Consider the following 27,371-nt stretch of genomic DNA (forward strand, 5'->3'; position numbering starts at 1 on the left):
CAGCTGATCTCTGACAAACTGCAGCCACTCAATCTGAATGAAGAATAAAAGATGTAAGTTCAGAAGACAAAGTTCCTGCTTGAGATCATTCAGTGTACATTAGCTATTTACACAACGTGGGCACTGGGTGTGAAAATAACAACTGCATCAGTCTGAAACTAGCAATGACACTTGTGCTGTGCGCCGCTTTGCACCGAGCACAAGATAGAGTCCTCAGTGATTAATGATCTATTCAGAGCTGAGGAAGGTTTAGAGTGTAGAAGTTTAGGACATGGAAACTCCTAACACCTGAACCCAACAGGATGCAGGTTCAACACTGGAAAATACAAAAAGTTACAAAATGGAGTATATGGCTACTCAAGGTGCCTAAATGTGTCCAGTTCATTATTGGTGAAGTCAGTGGTAGAGTTCATGGTAGAGTGGTCCCAGTAACATTTGTTGTTAGCGTGCACTGAAGTAGCAGATTACATGATATTGTAATGCCATTTTCTATGGAGTTAGAATCGCGCCAAAACCTCACACACACAAAACTTGTTTTACTCACGCACAACGATTCACAAACAAACTCACTGTGGTTTGCAAATGCAAAACATCATTCAAAAAGTAATGCATTTTGTTTTGCAAATAAGAAATGTACCTATCAAACAAATACAACATGCTTCAGAAACAAATACAGCATGTTTTACACATACAAGGAAACATAATTCTTCAAGTACAAAAAAATATGCTTCAATTGCAAACTAAAATCCTTCAAGTACAAAAAACAATTCTACAAGTACGAGAAAAAACTGTCATGTGACTTTTGGTACAATCTTACCACTGTCACGTGACATTTGGCACTACTTTTCTGCCTTGCTGATCCACAAACAAATGCCTTCAGATCCACAAACAAATGCCAGTAAACTTTCCAACAAATGTCCTATAATTCGCACTCCACAACAACAGGTGGCGCTGTTGAGTCAATTTCCTCCCTAAAACTTTATTTTTCTATTCTATTCAAGGCAGCAACAGGATTTACCATAGACATTTGCTGACGGCACCATCATATTGGAGGAGGCAGCTCCGCCCTGTGAACTAATACAAGTCAATGGAGTGAACTTTATAAAGCTCCTTCTACAAAGCGCTATAAGTTAATGCCTCTCATTTACACATTCACAGACGTACAGATAGGAACCAAAAACAACGTCTGGAACTTCCTCTGATGATTGTGAATGTAGTGACTTGAGGGGTACCGAATCTCATGAGACTGTAATTGTTCGGATATGTTTCGTTTAGTTGCTTTCTGTACATCTTCTGGGTGTTGTTGTGTTCTGAGGATGTGTGATCTTGAATTGGGATAGACAGATTTTGGGATAGACAAATTTTGCAGTGTGCCGCCGAGTATGATAGGGCGGGTGGTGACATTCATCAAAGGTTATCGTACATGAGATGAAACTGAACCTGCGGCCCTGAATCGTTGCTGCATAAATGGCACGGGATATGTGTTTAAGTTAAAGATCTGTCTCGTGGGCACGCAGGTGATCGAGTGGTTAGAGCACATGTCATATACGCAGCCGACCCCGGTTCGATTCCAGCCGGAGGTCCTTTGCAGCATGTCACAACCCCCTCTCTCTCCTGTATTTCCTCACTGTCTACTGCTTAATAAAAGGTGTCTATGCCAGAAAAAATCTAAAAAAAAAAATAAAAAAAAACAACTTCTGGTGAGACCTATTCCCATCAAGCTTGCCACAAACGTTATCTACTCCTTATACGTTCAGTATCCAGGTCGGCACCAAACCACAGGATGGATTAGGATAATGTGTTTACTAGGGCCGGGACTTTAACGCGTTAATTACGATTAATTAATTACACAAAAAATAACACGTTAAAAACATTAACGCATTTTAATCGCACTAATTTTTGCACCGCAAAACGTTTCTCACTGGATGAGTTTCAGGGGTACCGATTATACTGGAGCCCCAACAAACGTTCATGCATAGCGTTCATGCAGTGTTGGGCAGTAACGTCGCTACAAGTAGCGGCGTTACTAGTTTAACTACATTTCTCAGTAGCATGGTGGTAGCGTTGCTACTTTCTGAATGAAATAGCTTTTCAGTAGCTTAGCTCTTTTATTGACCAAGTAGCGCAGTAGCGTCTACACAAGCTACATTTTTACGAACACCTCTGAAGTTCAGCGCAGCGGAGCTTTCTGTTGCGATCTGAAATGAAAGGATAAGACGGTGATGCCACCGCCATACACGGCCGTATGTGGAGCCGACAGAAGCACTTCCGTGTGACGGTGACACCACGGACTAATCCTTGCCTACAACGTGTCTGCTGCACAGACAGGTTAGCTTGAGTGAGTTACTTTACTTGATGGAAAGATGGCAGAGGGTGAGGAGGACGGAGACGAGTTGATCCCGAGGGATGCAAAAGACAAACTTGAATAATAAACAAATACAGTAACAGAGAAATATTACTCTGAATTATTACTTTTGTAATTCTTAACCAGCACAGGATACAGCAAAAATGCAATTTCTACAAAACCAAAGTATGGTGATTAGTCAAAATGATTAGCTTAAAATGTATGTAGATATAGCTACTACTACAGAGTGGGCTTAATAAAAATACCACTTTTGAAACTGCCAGTTATATGAGACACTGGTTGATGGATAGAGTACTTCATTAATCTCAAAGGGAAATTAAAGTGTTGCAGCCACTTGACATAAATCAAAATCCCAAAACAATGAGATAGGTAAAAGAAACAAATACAATTAAAGGCTGAATTATATACAATAACTAAATAGACTAACTCAAATATCAAATATAAATTATAAAGCTGAAACTAGAAGACTAGAGAACCTTAACGAAAACTACAACTATAATATACTATTTGCTGTTTAATTATGTTAATATGCTACAGTGTAGGACACTGTCCATTAGTGTAAGTCAGGTGGATATTGCTGTGGTAGCAAGGTGAATGTCTGTCCATGGATGTTAGAATTAAGTGTGCATTGGTAGTTGAATAATAAAATATACAAAATAGTGAAAGCACAAATTATTGTTTAATAAACAATTGAACGTAACATTTTTGCCTGCTTATCTGTCTGATTGATAATTTAATTGATCACTGAGATAGCTTTGACTTGGAATGAAGTTGTTCCAATATAAAAAAAAAATAGCTTTGATGTAGCTAAGCTACTTTTGCCATTTTGCTGTAGCTTAGCTTGCTACATTTCTCTGGGGAGTAGCTTTGGTGTAGTGAAGCTTAATTTAATGTAGAGTAACTTGTGGCTTAGCTCACTACTTTTTTCGAGTAGCTTGCCCAACACTGCGTTCATGACTTCGGACAACAACAATGAGTGAAGAAGCGGATGAGACCGCTTTGGTTGGCCCCCGTGTTGAACTTGAATTGTTTTGGCCAAGGTTATTTACAGAGAGTTGGACTGAAATTGATTTGTTTAGATCAACTGTTGATAAAGTCTGTTATGGCCTCTGAAGATAGATGTTTTCTAATAGTCAGGGTTTCCAATGTTCTGAATGTACTTGAAAGTATTGTGTTTTACTTAAAAAACAAAGTGTTATAGTTAACAGAAGGTCAACCTACCTATAGGCTACCTGAATCTCTGAAATGTATTCCTAAATAAGCTATTGCTACACTTTTTTGGCAAAAATTGCACTGGTCTGTTGGTCTTGAAAAAAAAAACCAAACAATGTTTTGTTGCTTAAGCTTCTGTATTCAGTCATTATTCAATGGTATACTAAAATCCATGTGAAAAAAATTGCTTCTCACTGTTCTCAGATCAAATATTTATATGCGATTAAAATGCAATTAATTTCGATTAATTAATTACAAAGCCTCTGATTAATTCGATTATTTTTTTTAATCGAGTCCCGGCCCTAGTTTTTACGAATGTTTACAGCTGCCAATGTATGTAATGCTGTTACTGTGATGATGCATGACACGGGGCGGAGCTGCATTCTCCAATATGATGGTGGTGACGGTCCAGCACTCAATGAGTCTATTGTGGTAAATACTGTTGCAGCCTTGAATACAATTGAAAAAATGAAAAAAAAAAAAAATGGGGGGGGGATCGTCCTGCCGGCCATAAATTTACTCAACAGTGCCACCTGCTGTTGTGGAGTGTGAATTACAGGACATTTGTCAGAAAGTTTACTGGCATTTGTGTGTGGATCAGCAAGGCGGAAAAGTAGTGCCAAAAGTCACGCGACAGATTTTTTTTGTACTTGTTGTATTGTTCTTTGTACTTGTAGGATATGTTTTTGTACTTGAAGGATTTTAGTTTGTACTTGAAGGATATTTTTATGTACTTGAAGAAATACGTTTCTTTGTATGTGTAAAACATGTATTTGTTTCTGAGGCATGATGTTTTTGTCTGATAGGTACATTTATTTGCAAAACAAAATGCATTCGTTTGTGAATGATGTTTTGTATTTGCAAACCACACCACACTTTCATTTTTGACGGCTTAAACTTTGGGGGCAGTTGTGGTCTAGATAGGCTAGAGATAAAATTCTTTAAATTGGCTTCTCATGTCTTATCATTTCCTCTGTCTGATCTATTTAATCTATCTCTGACTACCTGTAAAACCCCCTCATCTTGGAAATGTGCCAGAGTAAACCCTCTACATAAAGGTGGTGACCCCCAAGATATTAATAACTATAGACCCATCTCAATCATCAATAGTATTGCACAAATATTCAAAAAACGAATTTTTAACCAATTATCCAACTATCGCAATGATTACAATATTCATCTCCACACTTATCTGGCTTTCGACCCAACTTCTCGACGACCACTTCTCTCACAAAATTCACCGATGACATACTATCCTCCTTTGACAATAATATGCTTACTGGTGCCATATTCATTGATCTATCAAAAGCTTTCAATATGTTTGATCACTACCTCCTCCTAGACAAGCTATATGCTATTGGTCTCTCATCAGGATCAGTTTTATTTTTTAGTTCTTTTCTTCACAATAGAAGCCAGTGTGTCTCTGTTCAGAGCACTCAGTCTAACTTTAAATCAATAACAAAAGGTATGTCTCAAGGCTCATCTTTACTATACTCAGTGAGGATCAGTATAATATCAGCTTTATGTCTGCAGTTTAGTATTCCCACAACTTTCACATCATTTCAATCTGAGCACAGAAGTAATATATGGTTGTTAAAATTTAGCATTTAATGGACCTAAGTTAAATCGTTAAAGAAACATTTAATATCTACAACAGTAACAGAAGGAATGAACTGACCCCAGAGTCTCCAGTCTACAGTTTGGACTCTGCAGAAAAACACATAGAAGCTTCACTCCTGAATCCTGCAGGTTGTTGTTACTCAGCCACAACAATCTCAGATTGGAGGGGTTGGACTTCAGAGCTGAGGCCAGAGAAGCACAGCTGATCTCTGACAAACTGCAGCCACTCAATCTGAATAATAATGAAGGAAGGAATAAAGAAAGAATAAATGATGTAAGTTTAGAAGACATTGCTGCTGCTTGAAATCATTCCGTGTTTAATAGACTGAATTACTGTGACACTAACATCAACAGTCACCAAAAATCTTCAGCCTTGGAGATCATTAGTCTGTAAGTGATGTGTAGAACTAAATATCAAACACATTTTTAAGGAACGTCAGGTAATACTTTACAGTACAATACACAAAAATATGAGAAGTTACTAAGAAACAAGCGAGGAATTAATCAAACGGCCTGATAATCAATGAACTGATAATGAGATTTTTTCTTTTTGAGGATCGTTTCGGTTTCAGAACAAACTTAACTGAACTGTCTACTGTAGCACTTGATCAATGACAATTACTTTGACTAAACATAAAGAAATGTCCTTTGTTTTGTGGATTTTTATGAGTATCTAATATTTGCATGAGAACAACCTCGACCCTCCTGACACACTCAAAACTCCTCAACACTCACTGAATAGACAGTGACGGATGTCAGTTTGATGTTTCATTTCACTTGTTGGAAACTCAACTCTTGGAACTCAAAAAGTAACATAGCATAAAGTAATTAGTCCAAATAAATCATCAGTAGTGTTTGTCCTCCAAGCAGCTGGTTTATAAGGAACGACTCACGAAGAAAGTGGTCAGTATGTTGATACATGGATATCTATGAACTAATCATCATTTTTTAATTAATATAGTATCTCCCAGTCTGTTCTTCAGAAACTCATTTTCTAATAAATATAGGAGTAACTGCTCTCATTTTGTGTAGAACGTTTTAAATTGTTATTGAATAACATTTTATGAACTTTTCTATTGTTTAGGTCAAACTATGAGTATAATACTGATCAAGTTTGTCAAATGATGAAGTCAAAACAGTTTGAAACATTCTGTTCTGATTAACATTTGCTATTTACATCAGTGGTCCAGCTAATCTACAGTAGATGGATAAACACTGTCCATAGACATTTTCATATACAAACACCTCTGGAAGTACTCGAGTAGTTCCAGTGAAACTCTCCATTTTAAATTAATTATCCTGTTTCTAAAATGAGTCGGATTGGCATCAGCTGGATGCTAACACTTAAAAGATAGTCTTAAGAAATGACATTTCTTCAGATTTATGCTGCTGCAAATCCTGACAGTTAACTAAATGGTTTAAGTGTTAAAACAATGAACTGACCTCAGAATCTCTAGAGCACAATTTTGACTCCCCAGTCCAACAGACAGTAGCTTCACTCCTGAATCCTTCAGGCTGTTGTAACTCAGGTTCAGCTCTCTCAGATGGGAGGGGTTGGACTTCAGAGCTGAAGCCACAACTTCACAGTGAGTCTCTGAGAGTCCACAACTATAAAGTCTGTCATGACACAGATCAATGTTATTATGAAAGAAGAAACTTTATATTTACTTCATTTGAAAAATGTTCTCTTTTGATAAACTATTTACATCAGAGGTTCAACAAACCTTCATCATATCTGTGTGACATGAAACAGGGATTCTCATCACTCTCTAAAACCTGCAGACTTTAAATCTATGTTTTATTTTAATATTGCAGATGAAGGAAGAGAAAATGTAGTTACATGGGTTTCCAGAATGTCCAGTCTGTCAGTGTGATCTGATCCTATCTGGTCTAGTTAGATTAGTTCATGACCAACACAGTTATAACACAGACCTTTAACTGCGGTCGCAAGTGATTATGTGATTATCACAGTAACTCCTCGCCCTCGCGATGCCAGCTGTCTACTATATTGCGCCATGGCGGACTCAAAACGCAACTGGTGGGGGCGCAAAACTGGATCGGAGCCGTAACACAGTGGACAGTATCCAGTGGAAATTTGTGGTAAGCAACATCACCAAACACTTGGAGTGTGCACATAGTATGAAGCTAAAGGAGTGCGGCGTGATTGATTGCTATAACAAAGTGAGTAAAGTTAGCAGCCTGGCTAATGCTAAAGACTGCAGCGCCATGGCAGTTTGTTGTTAAGTTTGTAGTCATTACAGTTGGGTAGACATTTAAAAACCATCCATGTCAAAAAACGACAAAAAATCATCACAAAAAGTTTTTTTAAAAATACAGATAACAGTATGGTTTGTCCAGAATCTTAACGGTACCCTGGTAATGACCCAATTAGGAGCTGGTACCAAAAAGTACCGGTCCTCGGAATACATCCTCAGAAGAAAAACTGTTAAATTCAGTCATCATTAGAAATAAATGCAGGGTTCGTACACATTTTTCAAGGTCAAATTCAAGCACTTTTCAAGCACTTATAAGGGTCATTTTCAAGATTTTCCAGCACCTTATTGCTGGGGTAAAATACGTATCTACAGGAATATATATACTCGTGATTTTTTTCTTCACTTTTTATCACAATTATGTACATTGTATCATGCTGTAAACATCTAAAATTATGTTTCATAATAGTAAAAACTTCAGAAATTAATTATCCAGTCTGATCCCAATTTTGTGAAAGACAGAGTTATAATGTCAAGCACTTTCAAGCACTTAAACTATAATCCAAGCACTTTTCAGACCTTGAAAACGCAACATTGAAATTCAAGCACTTTCAAGGATTTCAAGCACCCGTACGAACCCTGTAAATAGAACTAGAACTGCAAGCAGTTATGAACAGGGGCCAAGACACCAAATTTGGCTCATGCTTTCCCAGTCTAATGGCAACCAAGCATCTCAAATTTGGTGTTAATAGCATTTAGTATGTAACAGTTCACATTTTTATAACTAGCTACAGAAATGTGTTCGTTAATTGCAAATTTTTTGACCGAGCAACATTCTTTTGATAACTTTAGATCAGGTCCAGCTGAAGAGTGTACGCGCCAAGTTTCATGCAGATCAGACAAAATGCCAAGGAGGAGTTTGAAAAAGTAGGTTTTCCAGTTTTTGCGATTTTGTGAAAAAACTTTCTAGGCGGAAGTGGACCTGGCCAATTGCAAAGTGATTCAGCTCCATTCAGGGAATCTGGGAATACAAGGTTTTTGAATGTGCGACATGTGCAAGTTATAGGCAAAAACGTGTTGGCCTAGGTTGTAGCGCCCCTTTCAGGCGGATATATGTAGTTTTTTGTGTGTGAGGTACATTCAGGTGTCTGGACCAAACCTCCAAACCTTGCACCGCCCTCCCTTGCACGGTTTAGCCTGCATCACCACTTTTAGCGGGAGAAAAATAATCTTTACAATTACAATAGGGTTCCCAGCACCGCTGATCCTAGGAAATGTGTCTGCTTGCATACGCGTTCCTTCGGCCCCTCGGGCTTGCCCCCTAAATATAAGAATTATTTCAAAATTAATTATTTATAGTTTTCATATCTAATGAATTTAATTTAATCTCCACTTATACATAATGTTGATAATAACATCTGGACTCACACAGCCTTCCTGCAGTTCCTCACAGCTGGCATCAGTCTCAGTTGTCCCTCCTGTGATGTTCTGTACTTCTTCAGGTCCAACTCATCCAGAACCTCCTCTGACATCTGCAGCATGTAGGCCAGAGCTGAGCAGTGGATCACAGAGAGTTCCTTCTCTGATCCGTTCTCTGACTTCAGGAACTCTTGGATCTCCTGATGAACTGAGTGATCATTCATCTCCATCAGACAGTGGAAGATGTTGATGCTTCTGTCAGGAGAGACATTATCTCTGTTCATCTCCTTCAGGTTGTTGATGGTTCTCTGGATGATTTCTGGACTGTTGTTTGTCCGACCCAGCAGACCGCCTAAGAGTCTCTGGTTGGACGCCAGAGAGAGGCCATGAAGGAAGCGAACAAACAGGTCCAGGTGGCCATTTTTACTTTCAAGGGATTTCTCCATGGCTCTCCTCAGGAAATAATCCAGGGATGGGTAACGGGCATAATTGCCAGAAAAAAAGTCAGAAATCTCCTCAAAAAAGGACTTAAGTTTTGAGTACCTGAGTTTGAAGTCTTTTAGATAAGTCTCCAGGACCTTTGTTTTCCTGTTGGTGTAACAGTGGAACATGTAGACTGCAGCCAGAAACTCTTGAACGCTCAGATGAACAAAGCAGTAGACTGTTTTCTGGAAGATCACACTCTCTCTTCTGAAGATCTCTGTACAAACTCCTGAGTACATCGAGGCCTCTGTGACACAAAGACCACACCGCTCCAGGTCTTCTTGGTAGAACATGATGTTTCCTGTCTCAAGATGTTCAAACGCCAGCCTCCCCAGCTTCAGAAGAACTTCCCTGTCAGCTTTCATCAGCTTCTGTAGACTCTTCTTATGTCCCTCATCGTACTTCTGCTTCTTCCTCTGTGTCTGAACCAGCAGGAAGTGTGAGTACATGTCAGTCAGGGTCTTGGGCAGCTCTCCTCTCTGGTCTGTAGTCAACATGTGGTCCAGAACTGTAGCAGTGATCCAGCAGAAGACTGGGATCAGACACATGATGTGGAGGCTCCTGGAGGTCTTGATGTGTGAGATGATTCTGCTGGACAGATCTTCATCACTGAACCTCCTCCTGAAGTACTCCTCCTTCTGGACGTCAGTGAAGCCTCGTACTTCTGTTACCCTGTCCACACATGAAGGAAGGATCTGATTGGCTGCTGCAGGTCTGGAAGTTATCCAGATGAGAGCCGAGTGAAGAAGCTTGCCCTCGATGAGGTTTGTCAGCAGCACGCTGACTGATGACTCCTGTGTGACATCAGACACGACCTCATGGTTCTTGAAATCCAGTGAAAGTCTGCTTTCATCCAGGCCGTCAAAGATGAAGAGAAGTTTACAGACAGCGAGCTTCTCTGCTGTCACCTTCTGTAATGTTGGATGGAAAACATGGAGCAGCCTGAGAAGACTGTACTGCTCATCTCTGATCAGGTTCAGCTCCCTGAACGACAGCAGAACCAGCAGACTGACATCTTGGTTTTCGGAGCCCTCTGCCCAGTCCAGAGTGAACTTCAGCACCAAGAAGGTTTTTCCAACTCCAGCGACACCGTTGGTCAGAACCACTCTGATGCGTCTCTGTTGGTCAGGTGAGGCTTTAAAGATGTCGCAGCACCTGATTGGAGTGTCATGGAGGGTCTCCATCTTGGAAACTGTCTCTAGCTGTCTCACCTCATGTTGGGTATTAACCTCTTCACTCTGTCCCTCTGTGATGTAGAGCTCAGTGTAGATCCTGTTGAGGAGGGTTCCACTTCCTGTTTCATCACTTCCTGTTTCATCACTTCCTTCAGTCACATGTTCACATCTCCTCCTCAGACTGATCTTATGTTCATCTAAAGCCTCCTGCAGAACACTATCAGCTGAAAGAGAAGAAAATATTCTGGGATTAAATTGAGAGCAAGAATCTTGATTAAATAAAAACGTTTTTGAATGAATGATAATCATGATAATATTAAATGTTCTACAGAACACAATAATTGTTCCTTTAATAAATGACCAGTTCCTGTTTTCAGACATGATGACATCAGCAGACAGATGTTCGGTCTTACTTTGTACAGTGTTAGTCTGACTGACTGTCTGCAGTCCAGCTCTTGTTCTGGATCTTTCTCCACACTGGGGACAGGAGGAGTGTTCTGATGAAGCAGACTGGTCCCAGTATGAGGTGATGCACTGTCTGCAGAACCAGTGTCCACAGCTGGTAGAGACTGGATCCTTCAGGACGTCCTGACACAAAGAACAGCAGGACGGCTGCTCCTCCACAGAAACACTTCCCTCTGTCTTTCTGAAGAGATAAAGGAAAATCACTCAGATTAGAAATCATAGATCAATCTGACAAAAGAGAAGACAGACTGTAAACATAAGTATGTCTTCTCCAAGGTCTGAATCTGGACTGAACTCCCAATCACTAACACTCTGTCACAGTGGAGCAGTTTGCACCACTTGATTTGAGTAATTATATACATTTTAAAGGAAAATGTTATTACACAAACAAAAAGGACCATAAAACATGACCTCAGTTAGCAGCTATTAACAACTTAAACCATACTGGACAAAGTACATGGTCACGCTTAGTACAATATACCCTCCTCTTTCTTCAACAACTGTGTTTGATAAAAAAGGTTTGATGAAGATAAAAACAATCTCAGAGTGAAGATTCTGGGACAGTTTCCATGAGATACTTCCAGCCCTCATCAATGGAGCCTTTTACTTTGCAAAGATAAAGAAGAAATCCTCACTTGTCATTAAAGCAGAACATAAATCCCTCATTTGTGTAATTTATCTATCTGTTAATGACTTTGTGCTCCTCATCCTGACATTCAGTGAAAGTTGTAATTCTTGTGTTTTGAACAGATCATTTGATCCATCTGCAGTAAAAACACTGAGATGACTTTTGTTGGTTTTCATTCATCAGTAATTCTTCCATCGCAGCAAAACACGTTGAATAAGCCATCAAACTCCCGAAGGTTTAACTGAGCAAACTAAACACTTTGAAGACCAAATTTCTCTAACAGACAAACAATGAATGAACTTGAAGTATCTCACTAGTCAACAATATTTAGGCTATACCCCATGATGCAACACTCCGGTGTGTTCAAAAAATGAATATCTGATATTGACTAGGGTTTGGCGGTATGAGCAAAATCTTATATCACGGTATAAGTAATTTCATATCACGGTAACGGTATATATCGCGGTCTGTTGTTGTAGCAAAATGAAGAACACTTTGAAGCTCCTTTTCAATTTTGCTACGGCACTCTCCATATAGTCGTGGCAACTCCACCTCTGTAAAGTGCTTGCGGCTGGGCATTACATACCTCGGGTCGAGGGTGCTGAGTAATTCTCTGAACCCCGGCTTTTCAACGGTATAAATCGGGACCATGTCTTTGCATATGTGCGTCGTGATGGCCTCCGTTATCTTCCTCCATCGACGTGATTTTTTGTCATACGGGGTGCCTTTGGCCAAAGACTGCCAAGCTCTTTTGGACGAGAGGAGCTGCTGCAACTTTTGTTTTTGATGCAGCAGGTGCGCCACTCATGTTTTGGCTTTCATAATACTGCTTCGCCTGTTTTAACAGTGGTGGAAGAGGTTACTGGTGTTTCCACCTCCAGCAGCAACAGTCGCGCAGCACTCTTTGCAGAGTATCACTTTTTGTTCGTTGTCGGATTTTCTAAATCCGAAAAAGTTCCACACAACAGACGTAGCGCCCTTTTTCGGAACAAGTTCCTCCTCCTCTTCGTCATGGGAGGGCCGGGCTGCCTCCGTCTCCTCATGACGTTCACGCTCCGCCTCTGCCATGATTGTTATCACTCTGGTAAAGCTGTTTCTTCTTCGTCATGCTCAGGCAACCACGCCAAGCAGTCCGCTGCAGTGCCTGCAGTGCCCCGTGTGTTGAGGCGGTGTAACTACAGTGACTCAGAGAGATGCCGCAGACATCTGCTCTTTCTCCGGTATAAATGGTATTGCAAAATCTCTACCGGTGGACACTTTTATACCGTCACACGGTATAATATCGTCACACCGCCCAACCCTAATGTTGACACATAATCGTCGTCATGACTTATAATACAAATCACTATGTTTAAAACGTAATTCCCAGAAAATATTTGTGTTCTGTGTTTGTGCAGCTACAGTCATAATGGTAATGATTAAGTTGCATAAACTGAAGTTAGTATCAGTCTTCTTACTGTGTGTCTGAGGGTCCAGGTTCATTACTGAACATCAGAGGTGGTTCTTTGGACCGGTCACTCTTCAGAGACAGACAGCTGGAGACTGAAGACTCTTCTCTCCTTCTGTGGTGCTCACTTCTGGAAACACCAACATGTTTGTATTTATTTCATGTTAATACACAGTTTGAGATACACACATTTCTGATACTGACAGTTTGGTGATTAAAAACATGGCAGTCTTCTTACTGTGTGTCTGAGGGTCCAGGTTCTTTACTGAACATCAGAGGTGGTTCTTTGGACCGGTCACTCTTCATAGACAGACAGCTGGAGACTGCAGACTCTGCTCCGTCCTCCTCTTCCTCCACACAATCACTCATTTTCTGCACTTCAGAGAGCACTGAGGTAGCACATGGAAGGAGAACAACATGAAGACGAGGAAGACAAACAGGTGAAACAAGATGAAGAGGAGGAGGAAGGTGTAAAATGGAGCTGGTGAAGCTGCAGACTCATCACCCAATGTGATGCTCAACAAAAGTGACATTTACAAAGATCGGCCATGTTTATTTAAGCAATATCACACGAGAGGGAGTGAGGTTGTACTGTATAACAGCACTGGTGTGACTCGGTCTTAGATAATTTTTGTGCTACTTTTTTGTATGAAAAGCGCCATACAAATAAAGATTGATTTTGATTTGTTAATACTGAAACAGCAATCTGGATCCTTCTAACCAACGGGACAGTACAGGATCTATTTTAGTACAACACAATATCTTCATGATTGAAATCCATAAAACAGCTGTAAAACTGCTGTAACAAAATAATTTCCCTGTCTGGGATCATTAAAGTAATTCTATTTATCTATCTATCTAATCGAGGCTTTATTAGTGAAAATGTTTTACTGTTGAACTATTCTGACAGGAAGACATATCGTCTTCTGGACTTGAGTCTGTCTGAGAAATAAGCAGTATAATACTGACTGTGAGCTCGGGACACATGAGTCACAAGGAAAGTTTGTTGAAGAAAAAGAGGAAGCAACACACACACGTCAGTTTTCTTTAAAGGGATATTCCAGTGTAAGTTTAATCCATGGTCTAACACACCGTGAAACTGTGTTAGACTCCCTCTCGAGAGATCAAGTTAGCAGACCGCTAATTTATGGAGTTTTATCAACCTCAGAAACGACCGCACGACAACAATACACTGCAGTAAATGGATCCAAATATAAACCGCCACCAAAAAGCCACAAATAATGCTCAGAACAGCACCAAACTTCAGCAACAGTACAAATAGGGTCTCAGCACATAGTCCGGGGCATCTAACCTCCGCTAGCTTAGCTGGATTTCTACTGAAAAGCTGACTAAATTTACCACTCTTCTGCAGCAGCTTCCTGTTGACGGGAAGTCCCGACGAGTCGATTACCGAGTGCAGTAGAGTTCCGCGGCTCATGGATGAAAATGTATGATTATGACTCCATGGCAAAGCAATCAAAGTTCATATGTGCCTTACCTGCCAGTTTATAACAGTTATTATCGAGAGCGGACAGGGAAAAGAACGGAATTGAGCATTTCTAACCGCACTCGGTAATCGTCGCGTCGGGACTTCCCCGACCCGGAAGCTGATGGAGGAGAGTTGAAATCTGTTTTTAGCTTCACGCAGGACTATCTGGCGGATGCCGGAGCACGACGCAGCAAGTCAGCTGAATTTTGCACCGAGTAGACAAGAAGTCAAGCGACGAAATAACAATATAACATCCGGTTACTTTTCAAAATAAAACGCTCCGTGTTGACACCTCTAAGAAAATACAAATACAAGCTCTTCTGCTGATCCCTCGGTCGGGAACTATGCAGCAGGGAAAATGACGGTGCTTACATAGACGTTGGGTTTACCATGAACAATGAGGAAAGACCTGTTTGTGTTTTATGCAAAAAACTCTGGCAGCGGACAGCATGAAACCATTTTGATAATCAGGTGATTGTATGCAGAATGCTGCAACTCATACAGTGGTTTATACAGATAAATAAATAAATATTATCAGGTTCTTAATAGTATTTCAATTCGGGGAGGCGCGAATACAATTCTGTCCTCTAGGGGGGGCATGACAAAAAATAATTGAGAACCACTGGATTAAACTTACACCGGAATATCCCTTTAAAAATGAGCTTGTTGTCTCTTGTTTAGTGTGAATGTTGTATCCAATCACGCTGTACTCACAGAAGAATCAGAGACTTTGACTGTAAAACAATAATGTAGAAATAAAACTCACCCTGCCTCAGACGTCTTCTCCTCCTGCTGCTGCTCTGTTCACTCAAAATCAAGTCTGAACTCTGACTGACTCAACACTTTCACTTCCTTGTCTCCCCTCTGGTCAGTGTTGCTCCTCCTCTTGTCATTTCCTGTAAATCACATGTGTACTTTTTTCTGTTCAGGTGTCTCCATGATGACCTCCCTCTGCTTGAACAGCTCAAACTAACACAGATAAACCAAACACAGCAAACTAAGTTCAGATTGCTGTCAGACAATCTTCCCCTGGTCAGCTGAGTTTACCTCCCTTGAACAATGTTTCTGGTTGTAGATCAGCTGAACAAGTATTTGGTAACGTTCAGCTCTTCAACGTGAGCTTTGTCCTGGAACAGCTTCTTCACAGACATGTTGCTGCTGCAGTCGTCTTTGTAACACCACAACAACTTTGTCACTTTCCTCATCAACTCTTTTCATAAAAACACACATCATCACAAACTCACCTGGAAGATGGAAGCTACGTTTCAGGACATCTCTGAGTATTTTCACTCAGATAACTAAACTGAATAAACTCATGTATAATATGTGAAGAAAGGAAAAATTCATACAAATAATGGTATTCATATTCAATTTTTAATAAAGAGAAACATAAACTCAAACTAAAAAGACTTAAATAATAAAAAACACTTCTGGGACAAGAAGCTCCGCAGGATGATGTCATGTGTCTGGGTTGATGATGTGTAAGTTTACTGTCCCCTCAAAATAACTCAACACACAACCATTAATGTCTAAACCGCAGGCAACAAAAGTGAGTTCACCCTTAAAGTCCGTGTAAAGTAAATTCAGCTAGTTTCTGCTAAACACATTATATAGATGCATTTCCTTTAAACATGTAAAAGCCATTCAACCATTTAGAATTTAATTTTGGAGCTAGGCTCACAAACTGTGTTTCAACATTTCTGTGTTCAGGATTTAATGGGCGGGTCAGAAATCATGGCCACGTTGCATGAACCCGGCCCTGCTGCGGAAGCGGTATTTCCATTGAGCGCATTAGCTTCGGTGATTTTTCCGCCCACTCTCGAGTCTTGGATAGTATTGCTTAGAATAGTTTGCAGCTAGCTAACCAGTCAACCAGTCAGCTAACCAGTCATGTCTCCTCCACATCGCTCGTGCATCTTTCCTGGATGCCACAGTGTGCAGGGTAACGGCGCTGTTAGCTTATTTAGATTTTTTTGGGCCAGATCTAAGCGTAATCTAAGTGTAAGTGTGTGCTTATGTATGTTATAAATATTGTACATTTGGGCAATTAAATGCATTTTGCTGAAGGTGCAAATCCTGAAAGTGATGTTACATCGTGCATCTTGTCATGCCCATGTAATGTTAGCAAATGTTATTGCATTTAATCATGACATCATTTGGCCTCATTCCCTGAGCAGAGTCTATCTGACAGCATGATGATAATCTCCAGGTAATATTTTATGTGCACCAATATAGCTATGACAAGGAATTATATGTAGACTGGAGTTTTATGTTTGTGATGTAAAACATGGACTATGAGGAACGAGGCTGAGCACTATCAGTGTCTGACTCAGAGTCAGTTTCTGGCTCTGGTGGCTCAAACAGGTTCGGCTGGGTCCTCTGATGATGCTGCTAGCTTCCATTGTTACTGTAGGTTACTGTCCTTGTACAGTACACGGAGGAGGCTCCTCCCTGCGTGGGCGTGGCTCCAGCGCCTCAAACTGACACGCCCCCAGCGTTTCACAGCACAAATTTGGCTCAGTGGTCAATGACACATGTTTCCGTGGTGTGACAAACTCATAACACACATTTATTTCTGCTTTACACGGACTTTCAAGTCAAAAACAGGATTTGTTGGTTTTCTATAAAAATGAAGAGAGTTTTATATTTCTGTGCACTTGTGATTGTTTCACAGACATGATTAATGAATATAAAGTGTAGAATCAGCATGTTAAACACATCTTTTTCATATCAAACATTATATAAAGATGAAATATGAAGCTGCTGACTTTGCACCAAAATCCAGACACAAGTCAGTCCAGAAGATTCAGTAAAGCCTCGATTGAATCCAGACTGTGTTCAGATTTGATCCACTTCATTTATTCTAACATGACAAACAGCTGATATTAGTGGTAATAAGCAGAACTTCACTCTGCAACATCAACTTGTACTGTTGATCAGAAACATGTGGAAATTAACTGCACTACTCCATCGTTCCACAGGGTGGAGCTGCAACAGAGAGCACAACACACATATCACATTAAATGTGTTCATCTACAGTTCTGTTGTCATAAAGAGAGCTAATGTGGAGACAGTGAGGGATGTAACTAAGTACATTTACTCAACAACTTTAGTTACTTTGCAGATTACATGCTGCATCAGAGCCAAATCAACAAAAACACTCATTTAATAACATTTACAGAAACATGAGCTTTAATTTCATGAGCCCTCTGTTTATTAGAGAGTCAGTTTGAGGCTGAACTGGAAATATCAACTTCACTTTCACTTTTTGAAGAGCTCACATATCTCAGTAAAGATCAATCATCCCTGCATCAGCTTCTCCTCGCTCACCAAGAGGGTGGAGCACATTCCACCATCCTTAAATCACCGCAGAGGTTTCCTGTGTCAAAGGACGGATTTAAATATCACACATAACTTTATTTAAATGTGTAACTCTGTATGTGCTTCTTGTTTTTATGCTCTTTTAAACACATTCTCAGTGTTATTCTGTTGTATTTCTCTGCTCCTGTGAAGCCCTTCGTATGGCCTCGTGTGTGAATGCTGCTGTAGAAATAAAGCTGCTTGTCTTCTGCAGGTGAGGCATCAGGTGAAAGCTGATCTGCATCCTGTCAAAACATGTCAAGCAGCAAAGAAACCAGTTGTTTCCAGTGGAGCTGAAAGGAACAACAAGCAGTGAGGACTGGACTCTCTGATTTCACTCTGCCATGACGGAGGAGAAGCTGAAGTCCAGACTACAGCAGACGGTGGTGCTGATCAAAGTTCTGTGGTTCTGAGGGGTTTGAATGTGCTGTGTGCTTCATGTGATCCACTTCACTGGACTAAATGCTTGTTGTCAGGACGGCACCGAGACCGGATCACAAAGCAGGCGCAGGCCAAAGGGCCCAGAGGAACCCAGATTCACTGCACGTCTGCTGGTTGTTGAGAACAAATGAAATGAAGCTCACATTGGTTCATTAATCTGAATCAATAAAGAACAACAACAACTTCTTCCACTCATCAGCAGCAGGACTTCATTTCATGGCCCAGTCTTGTTGCAACCCGTCTCCAAGACATGACATTTATAACCTCCTGATGTGTTTCAGCAGTTCTGTGTTGAGAGACATATTCACTGGATGGATCACATTAAAGGAGCAGTTCACTCAAAGCTGACCCACTTCAGACGGGGTGCATGCTAACGCTTTTAGCTCAGCAGCTACAGGGAAGATTTCAGTTCAGTTACATTTAAACTGCAGCGTTACAGTAAAGCTGCAGCATCACAGTTAAACTGCTTCAGTTGTGTTGGACTCGAGTCATCGACACAAAGATTCAGTATTTAACGACCTGAGGATGAGACTCAACAATCAACCGTCTGTCTCCAATAAAAACTGAATATTGTTGGTTTAAATAAAGTTTTCTGCACGCTGGAAATTCATCTTGTGTGCGGAGGAAAGAATCTGGAGGGCACAAGATGTTTTGCAGTGGAAACTATGTGTGCAGACGCAAACTGGAAATGTTGGATGGAAATCTTGAACCGGACAAACAGGAAGTTTCTCTCTTATCAGATGGAAATATGGATGATTGACAGCAGAGGAAAGATCATTCAGCAACAAGGTCATTGGAGTGTTTCACATGAGACACAGAAAGACATCAAGACAAGATCCATAAAACACAAGACAGGCTCTGTACAATAATACATCATTAATAAATAGGACACATATTAATTACATGAAGATAAACTTCATTAAAAAAGAAGAAAATAACTTGTAGTTAATGTCAGATTTGTTCAAGTTAACAGTTAAAAAGAGAAACAGTTACAATGCAGCACTGCAGAATATGAATAATTATAAATAAAGTGAAATAAAGTGAGACTCAGATCATCCAGATCACAAATAAAAGACAAACATTGTCCCTGAAAGATGAAAATCCTTCCACAGTGACAGTGAAGCTGGGACAGGTGTGACTCTGATGAAGCTCTCACATTATTTCACCTGTTGTTAAAATGTTCTCAGTAAAAAACAAACCGCTTCTTCCAGTTTGACCCGAGTGAATCATTAAAAGGAACAACGTGATGAAACGTCTGCGTGTCATTTAAACCTGCTGGAATCCTTCATGCTTTAATGTGACTGCAGCTGGTTAATGTGCTGCAGCGGGGCGTGTTTACCTGACGTCATCCTGCCACAAGGAAATAAATGTCCTCTGACTTTATCTTTAGATACCAGAGGCCAAAGTTGAGCAGAGAACAGGAGGGAAGACAAACGTATCTGAAGCTCTGGAGACGTTTGAACCTGCAGAGAGTGTTGGATCAACTCTTTAAAGAAGGAGCGTCTACATGCAGCTGCTGTCTGAATCCTCCACTACAAGAAAAGGCTTCTACAGTCTGCAGTGATCAATGATCCGTATCTGCAGGCAGAGGGAAACAGGTACTGTGTTTTATAAAAGCATCACATGAAGTCAGCTCAGAGTGTTTCATGTGGAGTTTTAGTGGCTGTTTGATTTCAGATCTCAGCTCAGAGCTTCATTTGGCTGCAGCAGCAGCAGAAGCGTGTTCAGGTTCCTGCTGTTATTCTGCTCACACTCAGAGTCAAGAGTCACAATAAGTTCACCGAGCTGCCAACTGACAGAAGATACGAGCTGTTACTACGAGCTGCAGATGGCACAGGAACAGCTGCTTCAACAAACTGTTCAACTCACTCAAAGTGCTCAGAAAGGAACATGTCGGCAGTTTTTGTCGCTCCAGAATAAATGTTGAAACTTAACATATCTGCAGGTTCAGCTTTCAGTTTGATCTTGTGACAGTTCATGACTCGTGTTGTGGTGAGGTTACGCCCGGCACCCCGTAAAATATATTCTGTTTCTGCTGCAACAAACACGGAGCGACACTTACAAATGTTGGAACGCTCGTTGCCGCAGCGACTTCAGCAGGTGTTTATATATCAGCCGGTCTGTGGAGAGATTTGGTCGGTATGATGGCATCACAATCTGCCAACATACAGTTACAAACCTCCACAGGTGTGTTGTTGAGATCAGAATGAAGACCAGGTGCAAAGATGTATGACTGAGTCCTCATGTAATAATGTAGTAATGACTACTGCGTACTCTGCTGGTCAGATCCCGTCACTACACGTCTGCAGTTGGATTTGAATCAGCTTGTAAAATGCACAAATGAAGTGTTGAGACAAACTGCAGCAGATGACTAAAAATCAGGCAGTGCAGCTGTTTGACTGTGTTGAACTGGTTCAGTCACCAGCAGGCTGATGGACCGACTGGAGCAGGAACAGATTATATGCGGGTCATTCCAGGACAACTCACCCAAAACCCAGAACTTTCCCACCTTCATGTCATGGATTCATGTTGAAACTTCTGCAGCTCTGAATACTTTTTACTTCATCAAGTTCCTCTGAGCTAAATTTCAGCATCGTAGTGATTCTTTGTTTGTGTGTTCTGAACCTCACCGATCAATTATTCTTCACTGGATCGGGTTGAAGTTTGTCCTGAACATCCTGATGAGCGTTTACAACATGTATTCATTTAAACCAGAATGAAGAATCTGTCGTTTTCACTTTCTTGCCACCAAATGTTGATTCTGTGTAGCATTAATAAAGTTCTGTCACATCTACAAGTTATTTAGTCCTGCATTTAAATTGAGTGTTACAGATCTTAATAAATAAACTGAAGCTTCAGAGATAAAAAACACTTGTTGGGTAATTTTGACTGCAGATTTTCCAGGAAGGATTATTTGAATCTCCTTGAAATCGTATTAATCTTGGTTCCTTTGCTCCTTTGTTTGAAGCATTTCACTCTGTCAGCCACTTTAACTTGATTAAAGGATGTGAATCCTCCTCCACCACTGGACCACAGTCCTGTCTGTGTTACTGACTCACGGTTCTTGTTGTTGTTGTTGTTCATCAGGTGGTTAGTCGGCGTCAGAATGAGGCTCTGTGATGAATGTGAGGATTTAAACCCTGCAGACGAGCAGGCGGCAGAGTCTGCAGCCTCCAGCTGCTGCAGAAACAGCCAGCGGCTCAACCTGTTGCCTCTCAGCCGTCAGCTCCTGCCTGCACAGTGAGATTCATCATTTACATTTTACATCAACACCAGAGGCTCGTTTCTAAAAGTCCAGTCGGGTTCAGAGACTGTACAGCTAAACATTTACTCCTGAGCGACCCGTCCAACATTCACCAGTCATCACTTGATTAACAGCCTGTGTGAGGCCTGATTAAAGCCGAGTCATTGATGATTATTGGTTGTTCTTTACATTTTAAATCAAGTCTCCAGCTGCTTCAGTTGTTTAGCAGAATGCTGCCACGCTGTTTCCTGTGAAGCTCCACAACTGTTTTGAAAACTATGAAACTTCTCCTGACTTTATGTAGATAATGACTGAATGTTCATCTTTGGGTGAACTGCTCCTTTAAACTCCTCAACAATCAAACGGAGCCTGGCTCAGCTCAGTACACTCAGGTTCTGCTGCTGCAGCTGGACCTGGTCTGATGTGACCAGTAGTTAACGGTTTATAACTGATGAGATGAGTCACTTCCTGACTTTCTGTGGCTGTTTCACTCCATCTCACTGTTTCAGAAGAAGTAACGGTCACTTTAAATTGTCTTTCAGTGGCGACAAACACATCAGCAGAGTGGAGTTTACAACCGTCATTTATCTGCTGATGACACACAATCAATCTGCAGAGCTCGTCCATTTCAACTTCAACTTGGAGCCTTCAGTCTCAAAGTAAGATCTCGTCTACAGACAGGAAGTGTTAAAGGGTCACTCCACCATTTTTACACATTACAGTGTGTTTACAGGACGACTGCATGGGAGAATAAAGTGGTATAAAGCCTTCAGAGGAAGCTGCATGTCATCTGATAAACTGCCTCCAGTGATGTCATTCAGTGGCTACGTTGCATTGTGGGTAATGTAGTCACCAGGTTTTGAAAAGGAAGAAGAATGTGTGGAATAAAAAAGGTGATATCTGGTTGTGCTGCATCGATTTAGATCATTTGGTTTTTTAAACTCTCCATAATGAGTCCAGCAGTGTCATTACCCACAATGCCACTTTCCACTCTTTACACTATGATGACCAACTGCTGGTGAGAAAGCACATTTCCCAAAATGTTGAACCATTTCTATCAGTCTTTTTTTATTTTCCATTTCAGGAGTTCCTCAAATTTACAAATTACATCTAACACATTTAAATACAATCTGTCAGTTTCCTTTTTAAGGTTATTTTTTCTCTTCAACATGTAACTATGAGCCAAATATTTGACTAATGTAATAAAACAATTGTTTATTTGCCACTTCCTGTTTGATTGTGATCGTTGGTGAAATCTTCCTCTGTAGAAGAAACTTCAGCTCTCAGTGACACAACAGATCTGAAGATGAGTCTGATGAACTGCTAGATTTGTCTGTTTTATGGCCTCATGCAGAACTTAATATCACATGTGCTGATCTTTACATTAATTTCAGACTTGTGTGCGTGAGGACGAGCAGTAAAGGATATCCTCCACATTTCTAGATTCAGTCCTGAACTGTGAGTTCACTTCTCATTGTTCATTTTACACCAGGTTGTGCTGTCCCTCAATCTGTCAGCATTCATGTGGATATATTTTACAGGTTACGACGCCATTAAAAGGAACGAATCCTGGAAGAGTGGCCACTGGAGGGGAAGCGTCAGATTAGAAGTGAGCTTTGTTTGTGCAGTTCACAGCCTGTAAAATCCAAACTGAGCTTTAATCACGTCTGAATGTTTTTAAGATTGATTACTTCCTCTGCCAAGGACGACATTTCCACCAGACTGGGATGGAGGATGAGTCTCGGCCCAGAATAGACCCGTTAACTTTTAGTGAGGATCCAGATAAAGAGACGGATTCAGGAACATGTTCTCACTGAGAAGCTCGTCTGTCGTGATCCAAGTCTCCAGATTCCTGGAGGTCTTTCCTGCTGATTTATTGTTTTGGAAAATGACAACATTTAGCAAAATATTCCTGAAAACTTCCCTTAAAAACTTCATAATGTACAATGAATATAATCCGGTTTCTACGTTCACACACTTTTTTCCTGATTCTATGTTTTCTTGTTGATGGTCCCAGTGGGACTGAAACTGTAACTGTGCATCACAACCTTGTTCTGTGTTGTTGGACACATCTGAAGTTTTTCTGCTGTGAGGAAATCAACTTCTTTAAATGGTCACTTTGTCTACATGGAAACAATGTTCTTCAATTCAATTCAAAAAGCTGAAACAGAATTTAAACAATAAAAGACATTACCACCAAAATATGCGACTTTGGTGTTTAATAATTGTGCATTGTTTGTTTGTTTTACAACATTTCCATCATATGAGAAGTTACAAAACTATAAAATACTAAATAACATCAGTGAAATCAACATGTTCTTCCTTTCATGGTCTTCAGTTACAGAAACAAAACAAAGCTATCATATATTACATCATAGGCGCTTTGTGTATGAAAGAATAAAGGTCCAGGTCCAGATCCAGGAGCAGGAGGTGTCTGTCTGTCAGCTGATGGTGCTGCTTCAACCTCTCTGGATCATCAGGACACAGCTGATCCTCTCAGCACCTCCACCTTTCTCAGATCACCACCAGCTGATGATAGAAGCAGAGAGACAGCAGAAGTGATAAATGAGTGTTTCCAGAGACTCCCTCCATCAGCTGTCAGTCAGTGATATAAAGACCAGCAGGACTTCAGTCCTGTTCAGACCACAAGTGGAGCGGCTGTGTAGCGTAGCCAGCTTCCTTTCAGCTTCATGTTAACGTGTTGGAGTGAAGCTCACAGACCTGCAGACACTTTGGACATCAAGTCTGTTTACTCTGCAGGTTTCACTGAAGGACACAGTGGAAATAAACTGCTGACAGTCCCTGAACGCATCATTACTGCAGAAACAGATACTCACAGCTCACTTTAATGATGATTTACTGCTGTTAAAAACCAGAGTCTCACTCACATTTAAAGATTTCATCGACTTTGGAAACATTACATGACAAATATGTAAATATGGAGTCTGTTATAAAATATTTGGACAAATCAAATGACACATGGCCAGATATAAATATAACGTTAAAGGTCCTACATTGAACAGTAAAACATCAGCTGTGGTTTCTGGACTTCAGCAGAGGTTCTGGTCAGTATACAGACCACATGGTTACTAAATGTAATGATGGTTCTCTGAAATAAGAGCCTTCAGTCAGACTGATCTGAGAGCTGTGACAAAGATGAACTGATGAGTTCTTCAGTGTTGAAATGAGAGAACAAACACTTTGAGATAGATTTGATGCTCCGACAGTTTGATGAATGAGGACACTGTCTCTATACATCCTGTGATGCTGTCAGCTGTGATCAGCTTTATTTCCTGTAGACATGAACACAACAACAACAGTCGTCTTCACATCAACTCAAACACACGATCACAACAAGCTTCTGGCTCGTCTGATTGGCTGACTGTTCACCTCTCACAGCTTCACTGAGGAAAGCAGGAAATGTACTTTGATACTGTGTTTAGTACACTACTGCTGAAACCAGCATGATCTGACTCCAACCCTCTACTGACCTCAGAGTCTCCAGTCTGGACTCTTCTTCAGATTACACAGCAGCTTCACTCCTGAATCCTGCAGCTTGTTGTTGTCCAGGTCCAGCTCTCTCAGATGAGAGGGGTTGGACTTCAAGGCTGAGGCTAGAGAAGCACATTATAAATCAATTTATAATCCAATGTGTGTAAATCAAGTGCTAGTTCAGAGGATCTTCTCTTAACAGATTAAATCAAACATTTATTTACTGTAACAACTAACTGAAGATTTTCTTCAGTTATTTTAGTGGTCTGAAGACTGACATTTGGATAAAAAAAACATGAAAATATGAACCAAAGGATATTTATAACTTTATGGATGAAAGTAATGTATGAATGTAAACTCAAATGCTAATTCAACAATACAACAGTAACAGAGTAAGTGAACTGACCCCCGAGTGTCCAGTCTGCATCTCGAAGCCTTGAATGACAGGCAGGGTTGCCAAATCTCCCAACTCCTGATTTTTAACCCCATCTCCCTTGATGCTCCCGGTCAGTAATTTCTCCCGTTAATCTCCCGAGTTTACAGTGAAGGAAAGAAGCAAGACTGTGGGGGATGTGTTGCAGTATCTGGCACCACTGGCCTTCCTGCGCCTATGAGGCAAGCCGGTGACTGAGTCAGTCACTCGCTGGAGGCAGTGATACACCAAGTAGCGTTGGTACTGCCGGAAAATACTAAGAGGAAGTCACTCGCTGGTGGTTTCTGTTTAAGATGGGATTTATGGCTCTTGGTGAGCTGTTCAAAAAACTGGCTCATTTGACTGACTTTTATATTTATTAAGTTTTAAGAAGCCAGCCTGGTGGCAACTCATTTTATCTTGGAAATAATCACAGGGAGGTATGATGGGATGAGATTTGGAACTTAATAACACAAAATTAGATATCCCACCAATATCTGAGTTTGAATTATTCTGAAATATTGATTATAACCTCATTTGACATGTGTGGACTAGATTTTAAAGTCTGATCTGGATTCATTGTAAATATTCCACAAGGTTGCGCCACATCACTCTGCTTTGACAGTGACATCACTATTTTGGATTTACCCTTTGTACAAATTGTTTGTATGTGTGTAAAGCTACCATGACTTGTTATTCATGCAACAGTCAGTGCGTTTACATGCACAGCTTAGCCAGATTACAGCCATAGTTCACTACTCAATCGGACAACTCCAATTATCTGAGTATACATGCCGGTGAGAAAATCGAATTACTGGCCGAAAGCATGTTGTACCCCGGTACGCTAGGTGGCGCTGTACCCATTTCAACTAGTGTTAATGGGGCCACCTCCGGCTGACCTCTTTACGTCACCAGCTGCCTCGGCATTCAAGAAAGATGGCGTACGAAGAGCGAGACGAAGCTACATCTTTGTACACTTCGTATATGGTGTACATGATAATTACACAAACTAGGTGCACAATAGCGCTCTTTCTTGCGGTGATTTTGGAGGAAAGACGCCGCCGCCGCCGCCGTCCGCCTACTTCCGGCTCACGGCCCCGGGGAAAAATCTAACACCTGCGCAGAACGCAAAATCCGATCCGATCCGCTGGAAACGTATACATGCAGGAGTAATGCGACTTTCAATCTACGTGGTGTAATTCGACTATGAGAAATCCGATCCGGTCCTATTTTAGTCAGACAAAGGTGTATACATGCATCTTAAAAATCCGATCATTGTCAGACTAAAGCAGTAATTCGGTTTTCTTGAGTGTCATGTAAATGCACTGACTGTGACCCTAACACTTACAAATAAACATTAAAAAACAAAGCAGGCTACAATGAATTTCCGTGCAAAACAGCTTTTAGTGCCAACATTTCCACACAATTTTCCACTACTTTAACAAAGGCTTATTATAAGATTAAACATTTCACACAAGAATATTTTGATAGAAAAACAAAAACAACATTTCACAAAAAATACTTCAAGTAGGCCTATTAGAAAAATAGATAAAACTACAACAAATAAGAGGAAAATATTTACATACAGCCCACTATTACTATAAATATAAAATCTGCATATACTGCTGGACTGTCCTGGGGTGCATTTTGCTGCTTTGTAAAAAAAAAAGTTAAACCCTGAGGAGGACTCCTGAACTGTCCTTGGGTGAGTAGCAGCCTATACCTGAGCATCAGTGCAAATTCTATACAGTTATTATTTGTGTTCAGAAAAGTTAGAAAAATACTTGCAACATGGTACTTCAATTACAAAAAATATTTCAATAATTAGAAAAGTAGATAAAACTAGAACAAATAAGCGGAAAATATTAACATAAAGCCCACTATTACTACTAATATAAACTCTGCA

At 40.6% G+C, this 27,371-nt stretch overlaps 1 protein-coding gene and 2 long non-coding RNA genes across 4 annotated transcripts in view; 1 reads left to right on the forward strand and 2 right to left on the reverse strand.

Moving 5' to 3' along the window:
- The window catches only part of LOC115569886 (NLR family CARD domain-containing protein 3-like), a 214,129-nt gene that overhangs the window by 144,412 nt on the left and 42,346 nt on the right, over positions 1–27,371 (reverse strand). The window lies entirely within an intron of this gene.
- Positions 19,703–23,763, forward strand: LOC115569988 (uncharacterized). Of its 2 annotated transcripts, XR_003981647.1 has the most exons (6): positions 19,703–19,915; positions 21,405–21,557; positions 22,104–22,220; positions 22,956–23,019; positions 23,103–23,170; positions 23,244–23,763. It is a non-coding gene; the product is annotated as an uncharacterized LOC115569988 (long non-coding RNA). The 2 variants fall into 2 exon arrangements; XR_003981646.1 differs by having other exon boundaries at positions 19,704–19,915; positions 23,103–23,763.
- On the reverse strand, positions 23,764–26,172 carry LOC115570001 (uncharacterized). Its single transcript, XR_003981660.1, has 2 exons — positions 25,053–26,172; positions 23,764–24,090 (listed from the first exon to the last, which is right to left on the reverse strand). It is a non-coding gene; the product is annotated as an uncharacterized LOC115570001 (long non-coding RNA).

Source organism: Sparus aurata, chromosome 19, assembly GCF_900880675.1.
Source record: "Sparus aurata chromosome 19, fSpaAur1.1, whole genome shotgun sequence".
In the NCBI taxonomy this organism is placed as follows: Eukaryota; Metazoa; Chordata; class Actinopteri; order Spariformes; family Sparidae; genus Sparus; species Sparus aurata.